The sequence below is a fragment of the Sander lucioperca genome, chromosome 2 (genome assembly GCF_008315115.2).
Source record: "Sander lucioperca isolate FBNREF2018 chromosome 2, SLUC_FBN_1.2, whole genome shotgun sequence".
Classification (NCBI taxonomy): Eukaryota; Metazoa; Chordata; class Actinopteri; order Perciformes; family Percidae; genus Sander; species Sander lucioperca.
The window spans coordinates 28,643,175-28,668,700 of NC_050174.1; the positions used below are offsets into that span (position 1 = coordinate 28,643,175).

General features: G+C 39.3%; 1 protein-coding gene and 2 long non-coding RNA genes across 3 annotated transcripts in view; 1 reads left to right on the forward strand and 2 right to left on the reverse strand.

Moving 5' to 3' along the window:
- The window catches only part of unc5db (unc-5 netrin receptor Db), a 335,673-nt gene that overhangs the window by 47,867 nt on the left and 262,280 nt on the right, over positions 1-25,526 (forward strand).
- Positions 1,983-23,817, reverse strand: LOC118493949. Its single transcript, XR_004895990.1, has 3 exons — positions 23,807-23,817; positions 15,922-15,928; positions 1,983-2,063 (listed from the first exon to the last, which is right to left on the reverse strand). It is a non-coding gene; the product is annotated as an uncharacterized LOC118493949 (long non-coding RNA).
- LOC116047672 lies at positions 18,048-18,440 on the reverse strand. The gene is made up of 3 exons (XR_004104451.1): positions 18,354-18,440; positions 18,254-18,279; positions 18,048-18,171 (listed from the first exon to the last, which is right to left on the reverse strand). It is a non-coding gene; the product is annotated as an uncharacterized LOC116047672 (long non-coding RNA).

The following is a 25,526-nucleotide window of genomic DNA, read 5'->3' on the forward strand; positions in this document are numbered from 1 at the left end:
GGGCCCTCGCTCCTCTGCGCGTGTCGGGGTTACTGGCGGAACGCATGGGCGCGATACTCACACTGCAAATCGTCACCAATGAAAAGGGAACTCCCTGCTGAGTTCAATGATACCTGACATAACACTCTACGTCATACAGTTCATTATCTGTGAAAGGGGGTGTGGCCAAAGCATAGGGGTGGGGGGAAAACCTTTACAATTAAAAAGGAAGTCTCTGCTGAGTTCATTGATACCTCACATAAGACTCTACCATAAACAGGTCACCAGTTATGAAAGGGGGCGTGGCTTAAGCATAGGGGGCGGGTCAAACCATCACCAATCAAAAATAAACTCTGCTGAGTTCAATGATACCTCACACAAGGGTCTACATCAAACGGGTCATACGTTATAAAAAAAGGGGCGTGGCTACAGCATAGGGGGCAGGTCAAACCATCACCAATCAAAAAGAAACTTTCTGCTGAGTTCAATGATACTTCACACAAGACTCTACCTCAGGGGTCACCAACACAGTGCCCGCGGGCACCAGGTAGCCCCCAAGGTCCACATGAGTAGCCCTCAGGCCTGTTCTAAAAATGAAAATTGAATATTGATATTATCTGTTTCCAACCTATATCATTAACATGATCAGTGTCTTCACATAGATGACTATCATTAATCATTAATAATCATATATAACTAAAGGCAAACTGAGCAAATTTGTTATTTCAGAAGAGTATCAAACTGGTAGCCCTTCGTATGACTCAGTACCCATGAAGTAGCTCTCAGTATTAAAAAGGTTGGTGACCCCTGCTCTACCTTAAATGGGTCACCAGTTATGAAAGGGCGTGGTTTAAGCATAGGGGGGCGGCCAAACCATCAACAATGAAGAAGGAACTCTCTGCTGAGTTCAATGATACGTCACACAAGGGTCTACCTTAAACGGTTCAAATGTTATGAAAGGGGGCGTGGCTTAAGCATAGGGTGCAGGCCAAACCATCACCAATGAAGAAGGAACTCTCTGCTGAGTTCAATGACACCTCACACAAGACTCTACCTTAAACGGTTCAAATGTTATGAAAGGGGCGTGGCCTGAGTGCGTGGCCGTGGTTAAAGTATAGGGGGCGGCTCGGGATCACATGTAGACCACACATTATAAGTTTCATGTAAATCGGATGATGTTTGTCATATAAGGCAGATTTCCTGTTGCCAGCGTGTGGCGCTATGACCAAAAGTCAATTTTGGCCTGTAGATGTCCTCAGACCTGGACTCTTGTTGATTGAAGCTCAACCTCATCCCGACAATGGAAGATGCCTGGAAGTCTTTCAAAACTGATTTCCTCTCTGTTCTAAATAAGCACGCCCCATTTAAAAAGTTCAGAACCAAAAGTAGATATAGCCCCTGGTTCACCCCAGAGTTGACCGCCCTCAACCAACATAAAAACATCCTGTGGCGGACAACCTCAAGCAACTCCCGAAATATGCAACTCTTTAAAGAAGCCAGGAACCGGTACACTCAGGCAGTTTGGGTAGCTAAGGCTCGCTACTTCAAAGTGAAATTTGGCTCTTGTAGTACCAACTCAAAAAAGTTCTGGGACACTGTCAAAACTCTGGAAAACAAGAACGCCGGTCACGCTTTCCATCTGAGTAAACTGTCCCACAACCCCCGCAGCTTCACATCCACACCCCCCACCACGCTTCTCCTTTACACCTATCCTAACAGCTAACGTATTGAGGGAGCTGCAAAATCTGGACCCTTACAAATCTGCTGGGCTAGACCATCTGGACCCATATTTCCTAAAATTATCTGCAAGTATTATCGCATCCCCCATCACCAACCTGTTTAATCTGTCTCTCGCATCTTCAGAAATTCCTGGAGATTTGAAATCCGCCGCATTCATCCCTCTCTTCAAAGGGGGAGACACCCTTGACCCAAACTTCTATAGACCCATATCTATCTTTCCCTGTCTCTTGAAAGTCTTCGAAAGCTTAGTCAATAAACAAATCACCAACCATATTGAATCCCATCGTGTCCTTTCCGCTATGCAATCTGGCTTCCGTGCTGGTCACGGCTGCACCACAGCCACCCTCAAGGTCATAAACGACATCACGGTCGCCATTGACAAAAGGCATTACTGTGCAGCCGTTTACATTGATCTGTCCAAGGCATTCGACTCTGTTAACCATCATATTCTCATCGACAGACTCAAAAATCTTGGGTTTTCCCATGACTGTTTTCCCATGACAGTTTCAGTAACTACTTTCAGTAACTACTTTTCTGATAGGGTCCAGTGCGTTAAATCTGAGGGCCTGTTGTCTGGACCTAAGGCTGTCTCCATGGGGGTGCCACAAGGTTTGATTCTCGGGCCGACACTTTTCTCCCTTTACATCAATGACGTAGCTCTTGCTGCCGGGCCCTCACAAATCCACCTCTATGCGGACGACACCATCCTGTACACATCCGGCCCCTCATTAGATAACGTGCTATCAAACCTTCAGGAGAGCTTCTACCCTATTCAACACTCCTTCCAAAACCTCCAATTACTTCTAAACTCCGGCAAAACCAAGTTCATGCTTTTCAATAGATCACTGCCTACCCCGGCCCAACTGATCAGCATTACCACGCTCAACGGACTGGAATTAGAAAATGTGACAGATTACAAATACCTAGGTGTCTGGTTAGACAGTTTCCTCTCCTTCCAGCAACACATAAAACACCTTCAATCCAAAGTTAAGTCCAGGATCGGTTTTCTATTCCGCAATAGAACCTCCTTCACTCACGCTGCCAAACTTGCTTTGGTGAAAATGACAATCTTACCAATTCTCAATTTCAGTGATGTTATTTACAGAACTGCCTCAAATTCTCTCCTGAAAACATTGGATGTTCTCTATCACAGTGCCATACGTTTTATGACCAGAGCCCCTTATAACACCCACCACTGCAAACTATACGCTTTAATTGGCTGGCCCTCATTACACACTTGACACCTAACCCACTGGTACCAACTCATTTACAAGTCCGTGCTAGGCAAAGCCCCGCTGTACCTACGCTCACTGGTCACAATAGCTTTACCTACCCGCAGCCTTCGCTTAAGCAGTTACATCTCCTTGGTCACTCCAAAACCCCACACCTCCTTTGGCCGCAACTCCTTCCAGTTCTCAGCTGCAAATGACTGGAATGAACTACAAAAAACCCTGAAACTCAAAACCCTTATCCCACTAACTGCCTTCAAAGCACGTCTGTCCGTGCTCCTGTCCGATCACTGTATGTGCTAACTGTTCCCCATCTTTACCCACTGTTTTTGCACACCCTTACCCCATTATCTCTGTCATGGTCCACTGCATAGTTGCACAGATGCACATCCACACCTGCATTGCTATCATACTTGTTTACGCTATTTTGCACTTTTCATCTGCCCTTGTATGCTCAACCGTTATTTTCTTCCCACCTTTGTTGCCACACAATTTTTTTTGCCAATCTACTGATCTTCTTCCCTATCTAGTCCACAATCTGTACTAACTGTATAGACTATATTGACTCTTTACTACATTTCAGCATTTATATAGTCTGTCTATTCTTGTATACTGTGTTATTACTGATCTTCATCACTACCTAGACCATACTTTGCACTAACTGTACTCTGACTCTTTACTACATCCCAGCATTTATACAGACTGTCTATTCTTGCATATTGTATAATTACTGATCTACATCACCTATACCACTATTTGCACTAACTGTATATTGTCTCTTCTCTACATTCAGCATTCATATTACTGCTTACTGTGTTACTACTGATCTACATCACTTAATAGACCGCAACTTGCACTAACTGTATTTTGATTCTCCACTACACTTCAGCATTTATCTAAACGGTCTATTCATATACATTGTGTTACAACTGATCTACTCACTAACTAGACCAATAGAATAACTGTTTATTGACTCTTTACACCATTGACTCTTTACACCATCTCAGCATTGTTATAAACTCTCTGTTCATGTATATTGCACATCCATCAACTTATTCTGCACTTTATGTAGCAATTTGTATTCTGTATTCTTTTACTGTATTGAATGTGAAACTATTTGTTGTCTTGCACGCCTATGCTTTTGTTGACCAGGTCGCCGTTGCAAATGAGAACCTGTTCTCAACGGCCTACCTGGTTAAATAAAGGTTAAATAAAAAATACAAAAATAAATTGTGGTAAATTTCAAGCAGATATGACAATGTACACTGTAGTTAAAGCCACTTTCTTGTTCATCGCTTAACACTCAAAATGGTCACCACGTCACGCCTACACCGTTTGACAAAAAGTTTTTCTTTTAATAACTTTTCATCTTTAAGATGTTGAGATGGTACAGACTAAATTTGAAGTCCATCGAATGAAATCTCTAGGAGGAGTTTGTTATAGCACCTTGACTTTTAGGCCTACTTCCTGTTGCCACTAGGGGGCGCTATGTCTTTGAGCCAATATCGGCCTGCAGATGTCGTCAGGGTGGGACTCTTATAAATCCTGAAACGTTTCGAGCCAATTGGACAATGTACACTCAAGTTACACCCACTTCCTGTTTCGATGGCGAAATGCACAAAATGGCCGCCCCGCCACGGCCATGCCCTACAACGAAAAGTTTTTCTTTTAATAACTTTTCATCTCTAAGGTCTTAAGATGGCACAGACCAAATTTGAAGTTGATCGGATGAAATCTCTAGGAGGAGTTCGTTAAAGTACAACGTGGAAATGGCCAAAATCGCACTAATTTTGAACTTTCAATTCAAAATGGCGGATTTCCTGTTGGGTTTAGGGTATGGCTCCAATTACGTTTTTTGTATGTCTTGACATGCTACATATGTGTACCAACTTTCGTGAGTCTACATTAAACGTACTGCAGGGCGCTAGCGAGCCATTTTTGTGCGCCTATTCCCGAAACCTTTAAAATACGTAAATATTCACCAGACTTGATGCGACCGCCAATTTTGGTGAGTTTTTGAATATGTTAAGTCCCTCAAAAAGGCAATTAATTTGCCAGATAAAGAATAATAATAAGAAGAATTCCTTCAGTTCCAATAGGGCCTTTGCCGCTGTCGGCGCTCGAGCCCTAATAATAATTCCTTCAGTTTCAGTAGGGCCTTCACCGCTGTCGGCGCTCGGGCCTAATAATAATTCCTTCAGTTCCAATAGGGCCTTCGCTGCTGTCGGCGCTCGGGCCCTAATAATAACTAGAACTGCAAGCAGTTATGACGGGGTCCAAGCCACCGATGCCAGTCACCCCCGATGCTCCGGGGAGCGCGCGTAAGCCTGGCGGTGGGGAGGCAAACGTCAGTAAATATCGAGAGGTGTGAGCCACGAGGTCTGCGCTACATTGCCGATGCAAATGTAGTCGTTAACAGTTCATCTCCATGCATATACAGACTACCTTTAAAAATTCTCTACAATAAACATACTTCTTAACCCCCCTGACCACAGCGGACAGCAGAGAGAAATGAGAGAGTGACTGAGAGGGTGGAGGGGGAGAGGCAGGTGTGGTTGAAGGAGCAGGGGAGGTGGTCAGGTTGTTGTAAATGGTGTCATAGGCGCCGATTTATGTTTTCCTCCGTGGGTGCTCACAACCTTTATAAAAATAAAAAAAAGTAGTCAAAAAATGTTAGCATTTCAGAACCTTAGGAATTGGACAGCGGCCGACACAAACACACGCCTATTAACTAGATAATAAAGCCGTAAAGTAGGCTTTCAACTCAGGACAGCGCCACTTGTGTGTGACAGCGCCACACACAATTAAGAATCAAGGCCACCGACATAACCAATCACACTATGACAGACGCTCCACTTAGCACCAACTGCAATGTTTAATTTTAAATGAATGTAGCCTACTGGCAGTCTGGCACACGTGGGTGCTCAGTATTTTATCGGCGCCTATGAATGGTGTTGATTTTGGATTGAAAAAGTGAGAGAAAAGAGTTGCATTAGTCCACTCTGAAGGTTGTAGAAACTTTGTCAGGTGGGTTAAGAAGTGTGTTTATTGTAGAAAACCAGGGGAGCACGCGAAAGCAAAAACCAAAACGTAACGGTAGGAGTCAAACATCAGTAAATATTGAGAAGTGTGAGCTGCAAGGTCTGTGGTACATTCCCATTGCAAATATGCCATTAACATTGATTGAGTAAAAGGGCCAAAACTCGTCTATGTTGACTATAGCGCTCCCTAATGGCTGATCTTTACCAAATTTGGTACAGAGCCTCGTAGCGGCATGCCGAACAAGCATCACAAGTTTTGTGTTGATAGCATTTACTGTTGCAGAGATATTGCAATTGCATTAAAATGCATTGAGTTATTGGCCAAAACAAATAAACGTTGATTATAGCGCCCCCTTAAGTCCGTTCTTTGCCAAATTTGGTACAGAGCATTGCATTAGGATGTTGAACAATGATCTCAAGTTCTTTGCTGATAACATTTAATTTGGCCGAGAAATGATATGATATGTGTGTGGTAGCTAGCTAGGAAAATTTGTTTGGTCATCAAATGCGCATACTTTAACATAGCAAAATTCTTTCTCTTTGATAACTTTTGGTCAGGTCCATTTGGAGATGCTATCAACCAGGTTTCGTGCAGATCGGTCTCACAGCCTAGGATGAGTTCGAAAAAGTTGGTTTTGCGCATTGTGCGATATTGCGAAAAAACTTAAGCGGAAATGGGCCTGGCCTATATCATGTGATTCAGCTTGATTCAAGAACACGTGGATGTAAGGATTTCTAATGTGCGATGTGTAATGTGGAAGTTAAAGGCAAAAAAACATTATAGCGCCACCTAGTGGTCCACATGTGTAATTTTTGGTAGGTGTGGTCCATGACCCATTGTCCATCTACCCTATAAATTTAAAGTTGTTCACATTAGTGTAAGTGGTAAATTTAGACTTGGGTCCCATAGGCCACGCCCACTTTGACCCCTCAGTACCCCACTCTAGGGTTGGCCTCAGGAGTGGCCCGAGATGGTACATGGATGTAAAAATCGCATGAGCCGTTCAATGAGATATAAACTTTTAGTACTTGTAGCGCCCCCTAGTGACCAATTTTCGTAAAACGCGTGGGGGACATCCAGAGGGTCATGACAAACAAGAATCTAAAGTTTAAATAAATAGCATTTATTTTGGCCGAGATATGGCAAAGTTGGTGTTTTCATAGTTAGCTACACAAATTTGTTTGTGCATAATATGCGCAATTTTTATTGCATAAAAATTATTTTAATAACTTTTTGTCAGGTCAATCTGGAGATGCTACCTGCCAAATTTCATGCCAATCGGTCGCACGGTCTAGGAGGAGTTCGAAAAAGTAGGTTTTTGATAAATCGCGATAAATCGTTGCTGTGCTAACAGCGCTACGGCGGTTCTTCCAGACTCGGGCTTGGACCCCTAATAATTCCTTCAGTTTCAATAGGGCTTTCGCCGCTGTCGGCGCTCGGGCCCTAATAATTCCTTCAGTTTCAATAGGGCCTTTGCCGCTGTCGGCGCTCGGCCCTAATGATTCAAATTCAGTTTCTGGTGGCCCATATTTCAGCCCATAATTTATCCTGGAAATATAGCCTACTTACGTTCATCCAGACTACAGTGTGAGTTAGTGCTGAGTGTCGCAGAGAGTCAATCAAATGTGATTTTGTTTCCTGGGTTATGTTTCAGAAAGCATGGTTAGTAGTAAAATCAACTCACATTCAAACTAAATTTTGAAGCTGCACCACGATCCTGCTCAGTCAGAAATATTAACATATAATCGTCCAATATTATAGTAGTTATGTTCCATCACTAATCACATCATGCAGAGTGCATATAAACCGAAAAAGGACATGTACTGTACAGGTTTTATTCTATGTTACTTCCACTGCCTGCAGTCCTGTACACGTACCTACTGTAACTGCTGCGGCTCTGCACTGCGACATATATTGCTCAAGTTTCTTAAACGATTCACTTTAGTCAGTCTCTGACAAACGTTAATGGCGTGAAAAAATACCGTAACATTAAGTTAAGGTTATACTTCAGTGTCTCTTCGACCTCATTTCAGCTAACGCTAATTAGCGTTTGACAAATAAACGCACGATTAACAGATTTGGCTAACTAGCGTTGGCTGAAATCAGGTCAGACTTTAAAAAACACTGGAGTGGTCTATAACGAAAGATCCTCTATAACATATTTAATTTCTTACCGTTAATCTGGTTCCACAGCTGAATTAATGTGATGTTTAAGTAAGATAATCAGGTCTACCAAAAGAAAGTCTTGTGAGTTTCATTCATGGGTGGTCAGAGGATTTATTCTTAAATCCTAAAATCCTGTCAACCATTCTGTCAACAGGAGTTAAGCATTCTGCTGCCACCTACCTTCCAAGTCACCCAGTGCATTTTAAACTTAACCCTTGTGTTGTCACACAAAGGACAATACAAGGGTTAATCCCCCGCTTACCGTTGCCGGCATTGCTGTAAGGTGGCAGCAAGGGCATTAAATAAAACCTGACATCTGTACGAGTGTTTTTCTGTATGAGCTGTGGCCCTGATGTGAGTAATTCCAATAAAACTTGGAATTTTGTTTTCATTGGCTGTGTGAAATAATTTGGTATTATAATGCAGTTGACTTCTTTTATTGCTGCACAAATCCATTGAATTCCCCTGTTCTTCTCTTTTGACGGGGCGTTGGCTTGTCTAACATCTGACTTGAAGTTTGTCTTAGTATATCCTCCTAACAATAGAAATACAGTTATTTACAGTTAAAGATACAGCAGCACCTAATGTAAATTTAGCTCTGGAATTCAAGGAACATGTTATTCTGAATCATTATTTTTAATTATGCCTTTGTAGATGGTGCATTTAACACAGCTTAAAAATAAGAAAATAAGGGAAATGAATTGATGTGACCATAACCTTGAAACAGTCAAGCTTCACACCCCTTTAATTTTACTTTTAGACCAACCTTGAGATAAATATCCTACTCTACAATTCAACCATTGCACGTAAGCTCCCTCTGCACTGCAGAATCCATCACTCCACGCTGTAACGCCTATCATTTCAATGTGTCACATATAGGAAGAAGGGTGATACATAACTGTTAGCTGCCATGTCAGGACATTGTTCATCACTCAGTGTGAGTAGTGAGAGCTGTTCATTCTTTTCGGCATCTCAAAAAGGGACCCTGTGCTTTGATGTTCCTCCCATATCCCTGAGGAGAAATTAACACTAATAAAATGGTAGAAATGGAGACACTGGCTTTGCGTTAAATGTGCAGGTGTATGAACAAGCCTGTAAGGGATGATACATTTTGTCTGAGGGCACTCATTGGTTTTAGCTGTGAGTGAAATTCGCCCTCAAGTGCACAAAGCACTTAATTGAATCAAGCATTTTACATGGCCCCCGTTAACTTAACAGGTTGTTTTCCACTGAGAAATATAGCACCCTTGGTATAAAGTAATTATCATCCATTTAGATAGCCTATAGTTTGCTGCATCTCAGGCGAGAAACCCATGAATGAAATGTAATGAAGTTGATGGGTGTCTGAATCTGTTTTGTTTTCCATAATAATCAGTTTTTTTGTTTTGTTTGTAGAGATAATGCTTGACCTTCTCTTTTCTTAAAATAGTCATTTGTACCACACAATATTTACTGAGCAATATACAGGAAGACATGCTGCAGTATGTTGTCGAATGTATGTGAAAAAAGATTGTTATTTTGTGGCTTGATGAGAGACCTCCTTGGCTGTGGGATTGTATTACATTTCAATGAAGAAAATGAGAATTAAGGAAACCTTTAGCTAAAAGGAAGAAAAAGTAATGTTTTGAACACTAATTATTTTTCTATGCATATTCTACCAGCATAAGTATTTTAACTGAGAGGCAGATTGAAGTTGATAAAGGAGGAGAAATTAACCCTTTGGGTCTGATTAACATTTTTCGTGATTAACATAATATTCTCCACTGGGATGTCACGTCCTATTTGGCTCTTTTTTTAAATTAAACATCAAAGCTAAATTGGCTCGGAGATATCCCAAGTCTCTCAATTTAGTGAGAAGGATGCAGACCCCGAGGACCACCATCAGAGACAATCAATGATGGGATAATGAGGAAGAGGAGGTGTCAAAGGCTCCAAAAGGTCCTGCATTGAGAGATTATTACTCTAATGGCACTGCATCAACAGCTTTCTGCCCACTGAAGATTCATCCTTTAGTCATTTTTCAGACCAAAGACAGTTTGTGTTATAGACCTCATCGTTTTCACTTCTGAGAACAGTCTGCGGCCTGCTCTCCTTCAGGAATATATTGAATTTTGAGAGTACAGTGGGCTCTGGTGTCACCGCTTCATCAAATAACAGTGCTAACACTGGAATTTATACTGACACTGAATATATGTAGACGAAGTGCAGTTTTTCTAACTGTAAATCTAGCTCTGTCTACTGGGGCTGGACTGATGCATTTGCCAATATGTCAGGTCAACACCAGCTGGCCATCCAGCTCTGATATGATGAATATGGTGCAGATGGATTGATTCCCCAAAACTACACTGGTTGGCTATGGGAATATTAGGGCTGAATGATTCATTGCATTTGCAATAATATTGCGATATGTTAAAACGCGATTTCCTAATCGCAAAGGCTGCGATTTGGTCACGTGACTCGCGAGAGCAAGTCAAGTCTGCACACGGCAGAGAAAGCATCAACTTAGCATGCTAACGCTACGCCGTACCTTGAGCAGATTTCCGTCATTAAAAACAACTCTGAGTTGTAGTTTAAAACTTTTTATTAAAATGAAGAGTTTTATTCGGGCTCGAGTCCATACATGCAGTTAATGGATACAGGCACGCAGAACTAAAGGCTTGATTAGCAACGATTAGCTCTGATTAGCGGTTAGCTCCAGTTAGTTAGCTCCGTTATAAAGATATGGAGTGGAGGAGACTGCCACGGCGAGGGGTAACAACCAGACTCTGATAAATGACGTTCGGGGAGCTTTCACAGCAGCGTGGCTGCGTTGTTTCAACGGTTTTATTAGTACAGTTAATCCCACGACAAGACCAACACCACCATGCTACTACTAACGTAGCGATAGCATCTCTGAGCAAGTGCAACGTTGACGCTGTCATGCACGCGGCACGCAACTTCATGAGGGGAGGGAGGGGCTGGAGGCAGCTCCTCCGTGTGCGCTGTAAAAAAAAATACACCGTTGTATATACTGTATATACTATATTTTTACTTATTTAACTGTCTAGTAAAGTTCAAAGACAGTGTTTAAAAAGTGCAATCCACATGTTTACATATGTTTATTACAGCAAATAATAATTAAATAATCTAAATACTACTAAGTGTGGTAAAGCCACATATTTGTTTTTATATTTCTGCAATCTGCACTTTAGTTTGTGTGATTTGTTTCTGACTTTCATATGAATGTTTACACCAGAAAGAGTGCTCAATATACTACTGTGACTGAAGTAGTTAAATAAAAGATGTCATTCATATAAATTCATGCATCACCTAATTTCATCATCACATACAGGCCTGGCCTTCAGGAAAGAACAGTTTGTTTAATCTATCTAATATTGTGTTGTTCATACTATACAATGATTTATTGCTTGTCTTTGTTGAATAATACAGAAGACAAAGAGCTTAAAAAATATTTGCATATTAAATCGCAATCGCAATAATTTCGAACAAAAATTGCAATTAGATTATTTTCAAAAATCGTTCAGCCCTAATGAATATGGACACAGCCTTATTAACCTGCTTGGGAGTCCTGGGTCAAACATGGACCATAGTAACCCTTCGTTCCAGTATTACACAGCTCCAGGTTTACTCTGTGGTAATTTCATTACAAACAAATACATTTAGTATTGTGCAACATGTATGCATAGTAGCATCTGAAATATGAAAAGTATTATTATTATTTTTTGTTTTCATATGGCCCCTCTTCAGGACCCACATTAAAGAGTAACTTAATTTTTTTCAACCTGGACCCTATTTCCCTATGGTTTTGTGTTTGAGTGGCTGATGGGAACAACAATCTTTGACATTGGTCCAGTATTAAGTAAGATCGCTGCAGTCGGCAGTCAGCGAAACGAGCTACAATGTAAGTTTTGGGCAATCGCACATCTTCAATTTACATCCATAAAAGTGTTTGTTTTTCCATTGACATGCTCAGATTATTGTTCCAAGTGTCTGACAACATTATGAAAGGATTCATTCAGAGGTCCACCTTTCTGTTAAAGAGTAAGATCTTTTTTTTAAACATAAAAACATCCATGAAAATGCTATCACTAAACCCACCAGACTCCATGTATTTAAACAGAGTGTAATGTGTAATGTCCACCAACATTAGCGATGTCATGCACTTATGTCTTTTTGGCTAATTTGAGCAAAGCTTTTTACTACACTATGAAAACTATTTATTATAATTATTTATTATTTTATATAACTACCAATGCAATGGTACAAGTATTATTTAACGTTACCTCTTCATGCTTGCACAGATTCGAGATTTTATAAGCTGCTAGTTTGGTCTCTTTGGGCAAACACAGCTTACACTGCATAATATAACTGTTGCCTTTCTTGCACCTAAAGCTGAAGTGGTCGCTCAAATATGGCCAGGGCTATTGAGACAAGCGTCTAGCAATGGATCTTGCGGTCTCACACAGCAAAATCAGCATACCCAAATTAACACTGTCAGATTTAACTCTTTTTGGAGTGTTGGTACTTTAACACTGCTTTGGTGTCATTTTTGACTCTTTTTGGAGTTAATATTTAACACTTCTTAACACCAACCAGTGTTAGTTTTTCTCAACACTGTTATGTAGTGTTAGACATTAACTCTCTCAGAGGATCATTTGTTGACTATACAAGTGTTAGCCCCATAACACTTAAAAGGTGTAAATACAGCTCCTCCTGGAAATTATATTTAAATTAAAGTTTGCTGATATAAAGGTGGACGTATCTTGTGTTTTACAAATAAACATTTATTTAAATACTTGCACCACAAAAAACTGAAATTACATTAAAAAATGTAACAATAGGGAACAATATATGTCCTTTCACTCTCATTAGAGTATCGCTTCTGAAATGGTCTAAAGTAAGTTAACTGGTCAACAAAAATCAAAGCATGTCCATTACTTTGTTCCTGTATACAGTATGCATGAAAGTGTTCATCGAAATAAAATGTATCAACAGTAGAGGCTATAATTAAAGCATGCTGTTCATGTAATATTGTATTACAGATTTTGTTGAATACAGGTAGGTCAATGGATGTTCCAGTGCATACAAACAAATCAATCTGGTACTCTGTGCCATAATTTCTGACCCAACTTGCAGTTGAAACATTTGAACATGGATCCAAATGTAATGTTTGACTGAGTAATTCTCCACCTTCCAAGCTATCAATGCTTTTCATTTTCAAAGGACCAATCTGAAACTGCTTAAAATAATACTTTTTGTAGTAAAATGCCAGTTGACACTAGTGTTGCTTTACAAGAGATTTTGTAAGATTTAAAAAAAATTTTAACAGACTTTTTAAAAAAATTGTGTTTTGCTTCAAATCGCATACAATTTCTTTGATACACCGTGGATAATGAATCATTAAGTGGTGTTTGGGAATCAATTTCTTATCAGGGAACAATGTTTGGAACATGTTATGGGTGGTCACAAATCAAATGTTTTAGGTAACATCATGCCATCAGTAAGGACAGGGGAAAATACTATATTGACAATTTGTATCAAGAGGAGAAATAAGTTCCAGTGATTGTTGTTTCTTTCGACCACATCACCAAAGATAAGTGGGGTATTTTGGAGAATACCCCATGATTGATTGGCGTTTAAACCTAAGTGCTTGCTGTTATCATCCATTTTTAAGCCACTTGGTTTGTTTTTACATTCCAGATGACCATAATTAAAACTGTATATCCTGTTTGACAATGTGTTCAAAGATATGTATCCATTTTTGATCAGGTACTGAAAAAATAGCTTTAACTCATACTGCGCGATACCCTCTAACAAATCATGCATGATATCCACAGAGAAATTGTCAGTGCTGTCAAAATATTGTATTGAATACACAAGGTTTTTTAACACCATAAACAGCAGGTAGAGAAGGAGCTTCACTTAGTGCATTGCAATGTTCAATATGAAGCTCTTTGGAGCGTAGAATTAGTCCAGGGTTATCCTCAGTAAATACAGACTGAATTTCTTCCTTATTTGTCAGACAGAACCTACAACATTGTGCTGAACTGAAAGATTCAACAAAACCAAGCAAGCCATTTAAAGCAAGATTATCTCCTGTGACTTGAATTACAGAGCCAAACAATGGTTCATCAATAAATGGAAGTTGGATTCCTTTTGTTTCTAAATCTTTCAAATCGTCAATTAGAGGCTTTAGTATTTCTACGAAACCATAGGTTTTTAAATCTTGTGTATAGAACAGAGTTGCCAGATGCACATTCATGAGTACAGAGTTCACCTTAGGTGGGAGATTTTTTAGTGTAAAATAAACACAACCAAGTTTGTGGATCCCCTTCTTAGAACCTAAAGGATTAGCCGTTTCAAAATCATCATAATAAAGCAAAATCTGTAGAGCATGCCTCTGTTTTGAGGAAAGAGGATGGTTTTGATAATACAACCCTTCATTAATATCTTTGTATACCCCATTTTTGCAGTGTTTCTCTTGTAGAAGCACTCTCTGATTTCACTGTTTTTGAAAATGGATTTCAATGTACCTAAAATGGGGACATACATGTACTTGTCTGTAACAGGAATTTGACTATATGCACCTGTAATTCTATCTCTACGTGTATCCATTCTCACACCAAGGACAAACTCTTTAGGCTCAATTTTTCAATATTTCCCATTTTTCTTCATAATATTTTTGCCTCTTCCTCTGTGTTAAATGTTGAAAAGGGATTGCCTAATTGATTTAAACTGTGCTCTATTTTCTTATGAATTTCTGACTCTTTGGTTTCAGAAGAAAGTGCTTGACCTTGAACATCACTAATAACTTCCTCCATTGAACAAACTATTGTTTGGACAGTGCTTTGAGAAATACCAGAGGTTTGCAAGTGTGCAACAATTGAACTGCACATTCTTTCAATTGCGTTCTGTGTGATAACAGGGGGAACATGTAACATGGATGCAGCAGAGGTTGTTGGCTGATCACTATAAAATTCTAACTCAAAATGTCTTTGTGTGGCCACTTCCTGGTTAGTATTGACTGGTTCATCATTATGAACAGTGTTCAAGTGCTTTCTGAAGCCATTGTACGTACAAAAAGACGAAGGACATCCTTGCTCTCCACATTTCAAACAAAGGTTTTTAGCTGGATATAATCCATGCTGAAATTTTAAATGTTGACAAAGGACTGAACAATTTTTGTGGTGCATTTTACAAACAAAACATGTGAACATACTCAGACAGTTTTTCTAACTGTGCTCCAACCTTTCTGAACTGGTTTCCCTTTTAATGGTCTTGCAGTAGTCGTGCTCTCAGTTCCTTGATTCGTGGGGTTTCCTTTGCATTTCCAACATTGATGTTGTACACTGTTGTTTGGATGAAAGTGCAGAATGCGGAAAGCGCTTCGTCATAGGAGAGACTGAAGACGTAGTGAGCTTTGAATAGCACATCAAAAGCAGCCACTGATGTCTGAGCCTTGCATGGGATGGCTTTCTGGTCAGCAACAATGCAGAACCTTTGGATTTTCTTCTTTTGCTCTCCGGTGCAGAGGAGGAAAGGCTGTCTTGCATCAACTTTATCCAGGAATGTAGTGAGGCTGGCTCCTTCCTGAAGTTTGAATGACACATTCATGCATATACTTAGCACAACATACTAGATTAGCAGCAAGAGGGGAGGAATAAGATGAGAAGAAGATAGGAAGAGAATGAGGAAAGGAGGAGGAAATAAATAGCATGTACATTCAAAGTTTTTCCAAAACATTCTGTTAATTCCAAACCATTACCATGGCTCTAATTTCATAACTTTTATGGATATTTCTTGACTGTGGGAACCCTGGTGGTAGAGCAAAAAGCTAATGGTACTTAGCTTAAGAAATCTAAGAAGATGGTTGGCTGCCTGTGCTGAGCTTATCTTGGGTGTTTTTTTCTGGCCTCTTGATGCAGAAGATGCAACAGCAACAGGATAGCAGACATCACTATCCCAGCCTAGGAGACAATATTTGACAAAGAACATCAACAAAAGCATTAGAAAAAACTATTACTTCTTGCTACTGGAGCTGCCATTTAGCTAAAACAGCCCTGTGATTACTACTCCCTTCAAGAAAGCAAAAATGAGGTTAAATGACTAAAGAGCTTAATTAATTTATTTCATTTATCTAGTTTTGGTCTACTGTTGCCTGTTGGACTTGACAATGACAATGGATTGTATTTTGGATAAAGAAAAGCTTCATATTTACCATAGTCATTCTCCGCCTCATGGTCAAAAGCTGCACGCAGCTCCTCAACATGAGGACTTGAGGGAAGACTCTGGCATTCCGCAATGATTTTCTGCTTGAATGAAGGCCATTTTTCCAGAAACTTTGCAGATACATGGTTTCCAAACATCATGGAAAAATCCTTTTCAATCTTTAAACAGAGGCACAACACCATATAAAGGTTATTTAAGTACATTTTGAATTTTGAAGGAATCCGTTTTCAAATAGTTTCTAATACTAGTAATAATCTCTACATATCCTTACCAGTCCAGGTATGTCAAGGAAGAGAGGGAAGACATCCAACACTGAAGCTGTTGCATCCTGGTCACAAACCAGCTTCTGTCTGTATGCAAAGGTGGCTCTCATCTTCTCTTCAACCAGGGCTGTATCTGTTGAGTGTCTCATTATAGAGAGAGCCCCCTTGCATTCCTCACCAAAGAGCTGTTCACCAATTACCAGAGATTCTTGCTGGATTGTTGGTCTGTCCTGGAAATTAGGCCTTGAATGCCCACAGACGCCATCATAGGTGTTGCGTTGCACTGTCTTGAGTCTCCTGGCAAGATAGCCAGAATTGGCCTCAGGATCATAGTCAAGTGTTCCTGGTAACGCATGCACACACATTATTAACATAAAGTAGGGATGCACAATACTTCAACTTAGGTTACGGACATAGCATCACCATTGCATCGAGCACTTAGTTGAGTATTAGGGCATAATTGAAGCATAATTTTATCAGCTTGTCATATCGACAAAAAATTCCATTTTAAAGCTATTATTAGCTGATATTAAGGTTGTGCTAATAATATTGTGCATTCCTAATATAAAGCAGAAATATAGTCTAATACAAACACTACAACATATTTTCGGACTACAAAGACACATTAAAACTTACATATCCATGTTTTGAGTAAGGATCTTGGAGATATGGAAAAAGGGTCACAATTCCCAATGCAAAGCTGGACCGCACACTTACATTTGTGTCCAGTTGGATTTTCTTTTGTCATTTCATTAAATGATTTCTTACCCATATGATTCTATCATTTCTGCGACCAGAATGTTGACCATTTGTTTGCGTGTTGCATCTGACAGCGTTTTTGTTGTGTCATACTCTCTGAAGATTTCTTCACCCTTTGGATTTGTGCTCAGAACACTTAGAACCTTCTGCAAAGACAACATTTATTTTTAAAACTATCAGCTTCATGCTTTAAAATTAATTTTGTATTGACAGCCATTTTTGTTAAATTTAGTTTAGTTTGACTCATTACATCTAACTGGTATGAGTTCCATTATAATAGTTCAAGTGCTACTTATCTAATACAAGATGGTTTCAAGGTTTACCTGTTTTGCTTCATTGCAATCCAGCTCTGTCATGGCCCTCTTCCTGTTCTTAGTGGTTGAGAGGATAATAGTAGACTCTGATGAACAGGAAGAAGATGGTGATGCTGTTGAAATGTCTCGCAGTGAAGCTGGCGATACTGGGGGGACAGGAATTGATGCTGGAGATGCCGATGGGTCTGGCTGTACAGATGATTCTGACTCGGATTCAACCAAAAGAACAGCAATATCTAAAATTGGGCCACAGAGGAATAAATTCAAAACATATATATTTTATTGATTAGTGGGAAAATATCATTACAATATAACCTTACCTGTTACTGGGTGCTTGCGGTATCCAACTTTGAAGTTTCGCACCCCTGATTTGATAAGCTCATCAAATATGTCTGCGTCAACCTCAGTATCTGATGTGTCAGTCAAGCTAAGGACAGTCACAAGTTGATCCTGCAGACTAAATTTTTCGGTTACTGGGAGAAATAAAGAAATTAGATTAAGCTATATAATCAACCATGTCATTTTGTCAAACCCCCCCAATCTGGTGCAGCATAAAACCTGAAAAACACAAAAGACATAGTGTACATACAGCAAAAAATTATATAATAATAATATAATATGTGGAGACAAACCTTCTTGAAGAAACTGGCTAAAATCAAAGTTTTCATCTGTTTGTGGAACTTTTATATACTTTGTGACTCCTCCATATTCCACCTTTGCCAGCATTTTCTGTATGAATTTAGTAAATTAAAAAGAGAGGGTAGTACAATTTATATCCACTGTAATTAAAATAGTCAATGAGAGTCAACTTGTTTAATAATCTATAAAGTATCTTATCACAAGAAATGCCAGAGGCCATTAATCAAACTGTATTTTTTAAAGTCTTTAGACAGAAAAATATTTCATGTTAGTCATTTATGTCATTGAGAGAATCTAAAGGTTAAATGTCACAAAAAAATACTTAACTCTTAACAAAAATGTATGTAAATGATGCAAAAAAACACAAACAAAGCAGGTAATATATCAATATTACTTAAAACACAAACAATATTGACTTTAAAGAAAGGTTTAGCTCAGCTATTGTTAACAATTAGCCAGTAACTTAACTGTCAGCAATTTTTAAACACCGACTTTTAGCTAACATCCAGGGCTGGCTAGCAGCTATCAAACTGTAGCTCCTCTGTAGCACGCTAGCTAACAACTCCTAACAGTTAGAGCTAAGTGCATCATTAAAAGTTATTTTGACCACCTTTTGACTACTAACTTAGTATTTACTGGCATCAATTTTTCTCAGAAAAAAACTACAAGACTGTTTTTTGACAGTAAATACTGTAAAAAATTGAAAGCGAGATTAGCTAACCACGAGTGTTAGGGTCTCTAGTAAGAGTGGGGCAACATTAATTAAAATTACAGTGGCTTACCATTGCAAAACGGGTACCAGAAGGCAAATAAATTTAAAATATAACATTAACCGATAATACTTCATTTACTTACCAAACGCAGGCCATTTGCAAAGTCCCTCATGCAGCAGCACGCTCACAGATCTTCTGGCTTCAGCCAATCGCGTGTGTCTATGCAGTGAGTCAATATTTATAAAATTACACTTACAGGTTTAATTTAATGACACTTTGTTTTTACACTCGGTTTTGACACCAACTACTTATCAACTGAAGTCAAATATAGTGGATTTAACTCTATCAGAGTAGAATTAACTCTACTTTTGCTCAAATTTCACTAACACCGAAAATGTAACACTTCTGAATTTGCTGTGCAGACTGGCAACCTCCATGAACTTCAAGTCTGGGGAGGAGGGGGCGGGGGAGACGACTCTCTCCAGTATTTTGAATTTGTCCTGCAGTAACTATTTTAAACACTAGCTATTAGTATTACAGATTGCATTTTTAAAGGAAATGACGTGAACTAATTTCCTTTAAAGGTGCAATCCGATTTACAGCCCCCCTCTCTTGGCTTAAAATAACTCACTGTTGTCGGCTACGGCCGCTGAACAGGCTACATGTTGTAAACAGCCATGGCCCGCTTGCCTGGTCCTCCTGGTACGTTAGCAGTTAGCAGGGTTAGCATGGTGGCGTTAGCCAGGACCAGTTGGGATCACTTTACTGGCTGTGTCTCAATTGTTTTTGCGAGTAACCAACTCGGGTGCTCTAGCTATATAATTCAATGTGAGTACACGAATGTTGAAGTGACATAAAATGCCCGTCCCTTGTAGCCGTGATAAATTAGCCTGAATAAATGCTTACCTGTTTAGGAGGAAATTAGCCAACTCTGCGTCCTTTTGGGCTCTAAGCTGTCTCCATCTTTCAAATACATCTCCAATATTTACCCGGGGTTTGTTACGTGTCTGGTCACGCAACTAGAAACATGCCGGGGTTTTTTTAGGTTGGGTAAATAATTTCAAAAGGAGAAAATACTGGCATTAGCATTGTTGTCAGAAAAGATAGTATTTCAACTTAGCATGTTTCCTCAATATCTGATGATGCATTGGGGTCATATTTGGATTTATTACAGTAAATATATTACATTTTGGACCTTTAAGTTCAATTTCAGCAGAATTTAAAGAATTTTTTTTGTGGCATTTTAGGCCTTTATTTGATAAGACAGCTTAGACATGAAATGGGAGAAAGAGGGGGAATGACAATGCAAAAGGGCCGTAGGTCGGAACCAAACCTGCGGCCGCTGTGGCAAGGACTAAGCCTCTACCAGGTGAGCTACTCAGGCGCCCCAATTTCAGCAGAATTTAATGGGGTTTTACTTTTAGCTTGGTCTGCACCACTAGTGTCTGACTTGTCCGTCTCCATTCTTCTTGTGATTTTAGCACCAGTAAACACAAACTGGTGCTGCCCATCCAGTCCATCATGGTGTTTGGTGTTTTAAGCGCCCAACGTCGTCTTCCAGGCAGCGCTGCCTGGAAGGCACTAAGATTAGGCAATGGTTAGGGTTAGGGTTAAGGTTAGGGTTAGGTGCCTTAAAGTCAACGGTCGCAACGCTGCCTTGAAGTCGATGTTGGGGGCTTAAAACACCATCGAGCGTCCATCATTCACTATATATATATATATATATATATATATATATTTATAGTTCTTTTCATACAATTGTAGAGCTTTACACAAGTAATTATAGCCTTTAAAGGCTATATATGTATAGCCTTTATACTATATTAATGTACAACAAACATCTGTACATCTTGCCACGTTGTGAAATGAACACTCTTCTGCTAATCTGACAGAGATCATAAAATACAGCGAATGACTAAGATGTGACAGCTGATGCACGTCATATTTAATTGAGGTTGTTTTAAAATGACGGCTCCGGGGCAACAATGTCTCAATTTTGTTAAATGGCTGTTGCCTCGAATCCTCTTTTCTCGCATCTCTTCCTCGCCTTCTCCACTTGAATCTCCTGTGAGTGGAACTAAGACTTTAACTGATAATTTGATTGCTGCACTGCAAGTTTACAATCAGATGGCCAAAAGTGTGCCTTTTGTAATTGTTTTTTTAATTCTCTTTTTAATTCTTAATTATTTTTATTACTATTATTGTTTTCATTATTATTATTAAATATTGTTTGTTTCATTTTGTGCTAAAAGGCACAGGTGTGGGCAAATCTTTCTTAACTCAAATTTTTGGTCACCACCCAAGACTTACTGATGCCCCCCTGGTAATGTTGTATTAACAGTTTATAAGCTATTTGTGACATAAAGATATTTTCTTAATGTAATTTTAGCTTTTCTGAGTTAGCCTTTCCCCTTTATAAGTTTCAATTTTTCATTTCATTTTATCTTTTGAATATTACCTTTTACATTTCAATTTAACATTAAGCTTTTCATTTAGAAGTAACAGGTGTCAATTTAAATGAGGAGACGTGGCCCAACGGCTGGTTGGGGTCTGAAACGATGCCGCCGGTAAGCAAGCGATCCCGGCCACCGCCAGCTGGCTGTCACCTAAGACTGGAGCTTCCGATCCAACAACATATCGGAGCAAATGTGCAATTGGCCATCACTGGCGTAAAACTGCCCATATTCAAACTGTACACAGTTAATTTCTCGCATAAAAACAGTCTCAGAAATGAATTTAGTCGTGAAATAGCAGATGAGAAAAGCAATTAATTATTAATAATTAAAGCATTTAAATTGACAAGTGTCAAGTCAAAATGAAAAGCCAAATGTTAAATCGAAAAGTTGAATCTTCAAATGTCAAACGGCAATTGACAAATGTAAAATTCAAAAGAGAAAATTGACAATTAAAAATTAAAAATTATAAAGTGCAAACAATTTTTTTTCTATTTGAGATTTTAATTTAAGTATTTACATTTAAGCTATTCCATTTTGAGTTTCCTATTTGATCTCTCAATCAATAAAAGATTTCAGTTGAAGCATTTATATTTAAGCTTTGCATTTTCAATTTAATTATGGCATGATTTTTCCTAGTAGTGTAGTAAAATAATAATATTTTTATTTATTTTTTATCTTCGTTTTCTCTTTGGACTTTCAATTTCAATTATGAATAAAAATATCCTCCATATATAAACACTTAATTCAACACTGCATTTCAGTTTAACAACAATAAAATTTACATTAACATGTACAAAGACAGTGTGTACTTTGTGCCATTTGGCTGAAAACCAGTTGAGTAGAGCAGCAACTTTAACAACAGTTGAACAGTAGTCAACATGGACCTGACATGACATATTCTCATTGTGAACTATGCTCTAACAGAGTGAGCCATCAGAATCCACCACTCCTTTTTGGATCTTCAGTTACACATACAACATCAGGTCATTTTTAAGAGTCTGCAGCTTGGGTGACAGTTTAGAGTCATCAAGACCAAGTAAGATTTTCTGTGTGAACTCAAAAGTGTTTGTCAGTCCCTTGGGATAGCTGAGATGTAGTGCATACATCAGGCCGAACATTACCAGGAAGGCATCAGCAAGCCTGGGGAGATTGACAACCACATCACCCTCTAGGACGACAGAGACTCTCACTGGGTGGTAGTGAACTGGGCTTGTGGCTTCATCACTGACGGTTGTAAGGAGGACCACTGATGCATCCCCCAGGTCTGGCTCATCCATATCATCCTTAAAAAAAAATGAAAGGGAGATCATATACTAATCACATGTACTGAAACTATGGCTGTGGCAATTTTGATTACAGTTGGATGTAGGGGTGGAACGGTACATGTATTCGTATTGAACCAAAACGGTACGGGCGTCTAGGTTCGGTACATGAATTTACACGGAGAATATGCGGTATAAAAATAAATAAAACTTGCGTGCAAATTAATTAATGTAATGCGGAACTACTGTTAGACACACGGTTCTTTAGGGACACCTAATCTGTAGCCCTGCCCTTAGCTCGGAAGCTCCCAAGCTCTGCCTACATGTCGAGTCAGTCGGTCCAGTGAGTCCACACGAAGCAAACTAGTCCCTTCCATATACAACCAAACACGGACGTAGCTGTATCCCTTCTCACCTAGACTACAAATGGAGATGTGGGGTACTTATTGTTTAGTGTTTACATACTTACTTTATACACTTCAAGCTGTTACAGCTAGCTCAGTGGACAGCCTGAGACATGCACAATAAAAAAAAATTGCCTTCTGCATTTTTGTTTTGCTTTTCCCTCCATTGTACCGAACCGTGATGTCTGAACCGAACCATGACTTCTGTGTACCGTTCCACCCCTAGTTGGATGTCATATAAATAACAATAAATACACAAGTCTGAAAGACTCCTGTTCATTCTGCTGCATTGTGCTCTCATTGCTGAGAAAGTGAGATGACTTTTATGTGTTCCACTGTGAGGCTAATGACGGCTACTTGATTTTCTTTGCAGTTGATTTTTTTTGATGCCGTAATGGGCTCAAAATGACACTTCACACTTATGAACATCTTGCCAGAGGTTTGTAGTTGAAACGCTGGTACATATACAGAAATTCTAGTGTGTTGGAAATGAAATGAAAATATGAATTGGTTAATTAACAGTTTCAATTTTTACTGCACACCACACATGTTCTGAAAAATCCAGACTTCCTCTAGTAGATAAACAGGAAGGGCATGGAGAACAGTGGTACGCCTTGTGTGGACATCATGTAATTCCTAAGAAGATTAAAATAGTGTTGTGACAAGTTAACTAATCAAACCCAATGACAAACAGTCCCAACTAATTATTAATTAATTAATGAATTAATTACCAATATCTGCACATAGATCCACTAATAACCTGCTGACTGGTGCAATTGTGGAACTCAAAAGCTTATTTGAAGCATTAAACTCCCAACATTACACTAAGACTCTACCTGTGAAATGTATAATCACCTGTGTATCATGGACTTTTAAAATGTCTGCCAAAGCATCTGCAGTCTTTCCAGTTTTGGAAGCTTTCTGTTTAAATAAGGCCATCAAACGAGGAGTGTGGCGATCAAGCTCGGCATAGAAAGTGTTAGGTAGGTTCTGGTTAGTTATCCGTTGGAGCGCTGCATATACCTGCATTGGGGAAAGGACAGTAACAGCAATTATTTATTTTATGATGAATGAAATTAGGCAACATTACACACAATGTGACATACAGTAGCAAAGATAAAAACAGAAAAATAACCTACAAAATGAATTTATTAAATTTATTTAGCAAAGATAAAAACAGATGAAAGAGTTGACCCATATTACCTCAGACTGCATATGAAGAGCAGGCCAGAGGTCCATTAGCTCTTTCACCGGTGGGCAGGACATTACAATAGTCTGTCGTCGCAAGGCAAACGTGTTCTGCATCATCTTACTAATAAGGGGTAGGTTTCTCTCAGTCTTCTTTACTTCCTCAACAATAGCCTGCCTCAAAAGGTCAAGACTTGAGGGATCCTCCCCTTGAGGAAAGTTAGGCAGAAAGTTGACCTCTGCACGCTTAGGCCTTTTGATGTTGGAGTGTGAAGGTTCATTTTCAGGGTTTTTTCGGCTTCTTTTCCCAGCATTTACAGCAACCTCCTGACATCCAGCCCTTCTCATCTTGGTCCTGTAATTGCCCATTTTAAACTTGATGCTGTTCTTCCAGCCATTCCATCCATTGTCAGATCCTGCTTCTTTTAAACAGGGGTGTTTCCTCACAAGAGCTTCAGCCACCATTGCTATCTCTTTATCACTGGGGTAAGCCTTAAAACCATATATGGTAGATGCCAGTTTGTCTAAAATATTGTGCTTTTGGTCCCTTGACAACTGAAGAGGTCTTTCATTCTTTTCAAATTCAGCATTCCCATCTCCAAGTGTCAGCTCAACGTCAAATGCAAATGTGGGAATTTGAAAAGGACCTGGAGGCCATCTGCTCAGACGTTCTGGGGATGACACATCTGAAAGGGTATCAGTTGATGCAAGAGAACTGGAATCCTGTCTAACTGAAATATGAACACAAGCTTTTTGTGGTAACTCCTCGATGTCAACAAGGCATGTGAGTTTTCCATCAAAGTCTGGATCTTCGTATTGCAAACTGAAGTCACAGTCCAATTCCAGTTGTTCTTTTAAAATCTCAATCAGTGCATCAACAGAGGCTGGACGGGAGCTTTGTTTTAATTTTCTAACACGGTCTGCCTCGATGACACGAAGGATCATGTTTTGTGGGGCTTCAGCTGCCATCACTTTAATAAATTAAGAGATTTGGAGGTTAAAAACACATCAGCACACAGACATTATAGTGCATTTATAAGGCTTTCTAAATGTTTATAATCATTAATGACAACCTCCAACGTGTTCAGCATTCATAATGCTTTATACCTCCATGCCAAAGGGACAGTGTTTGAAAGAAAAATC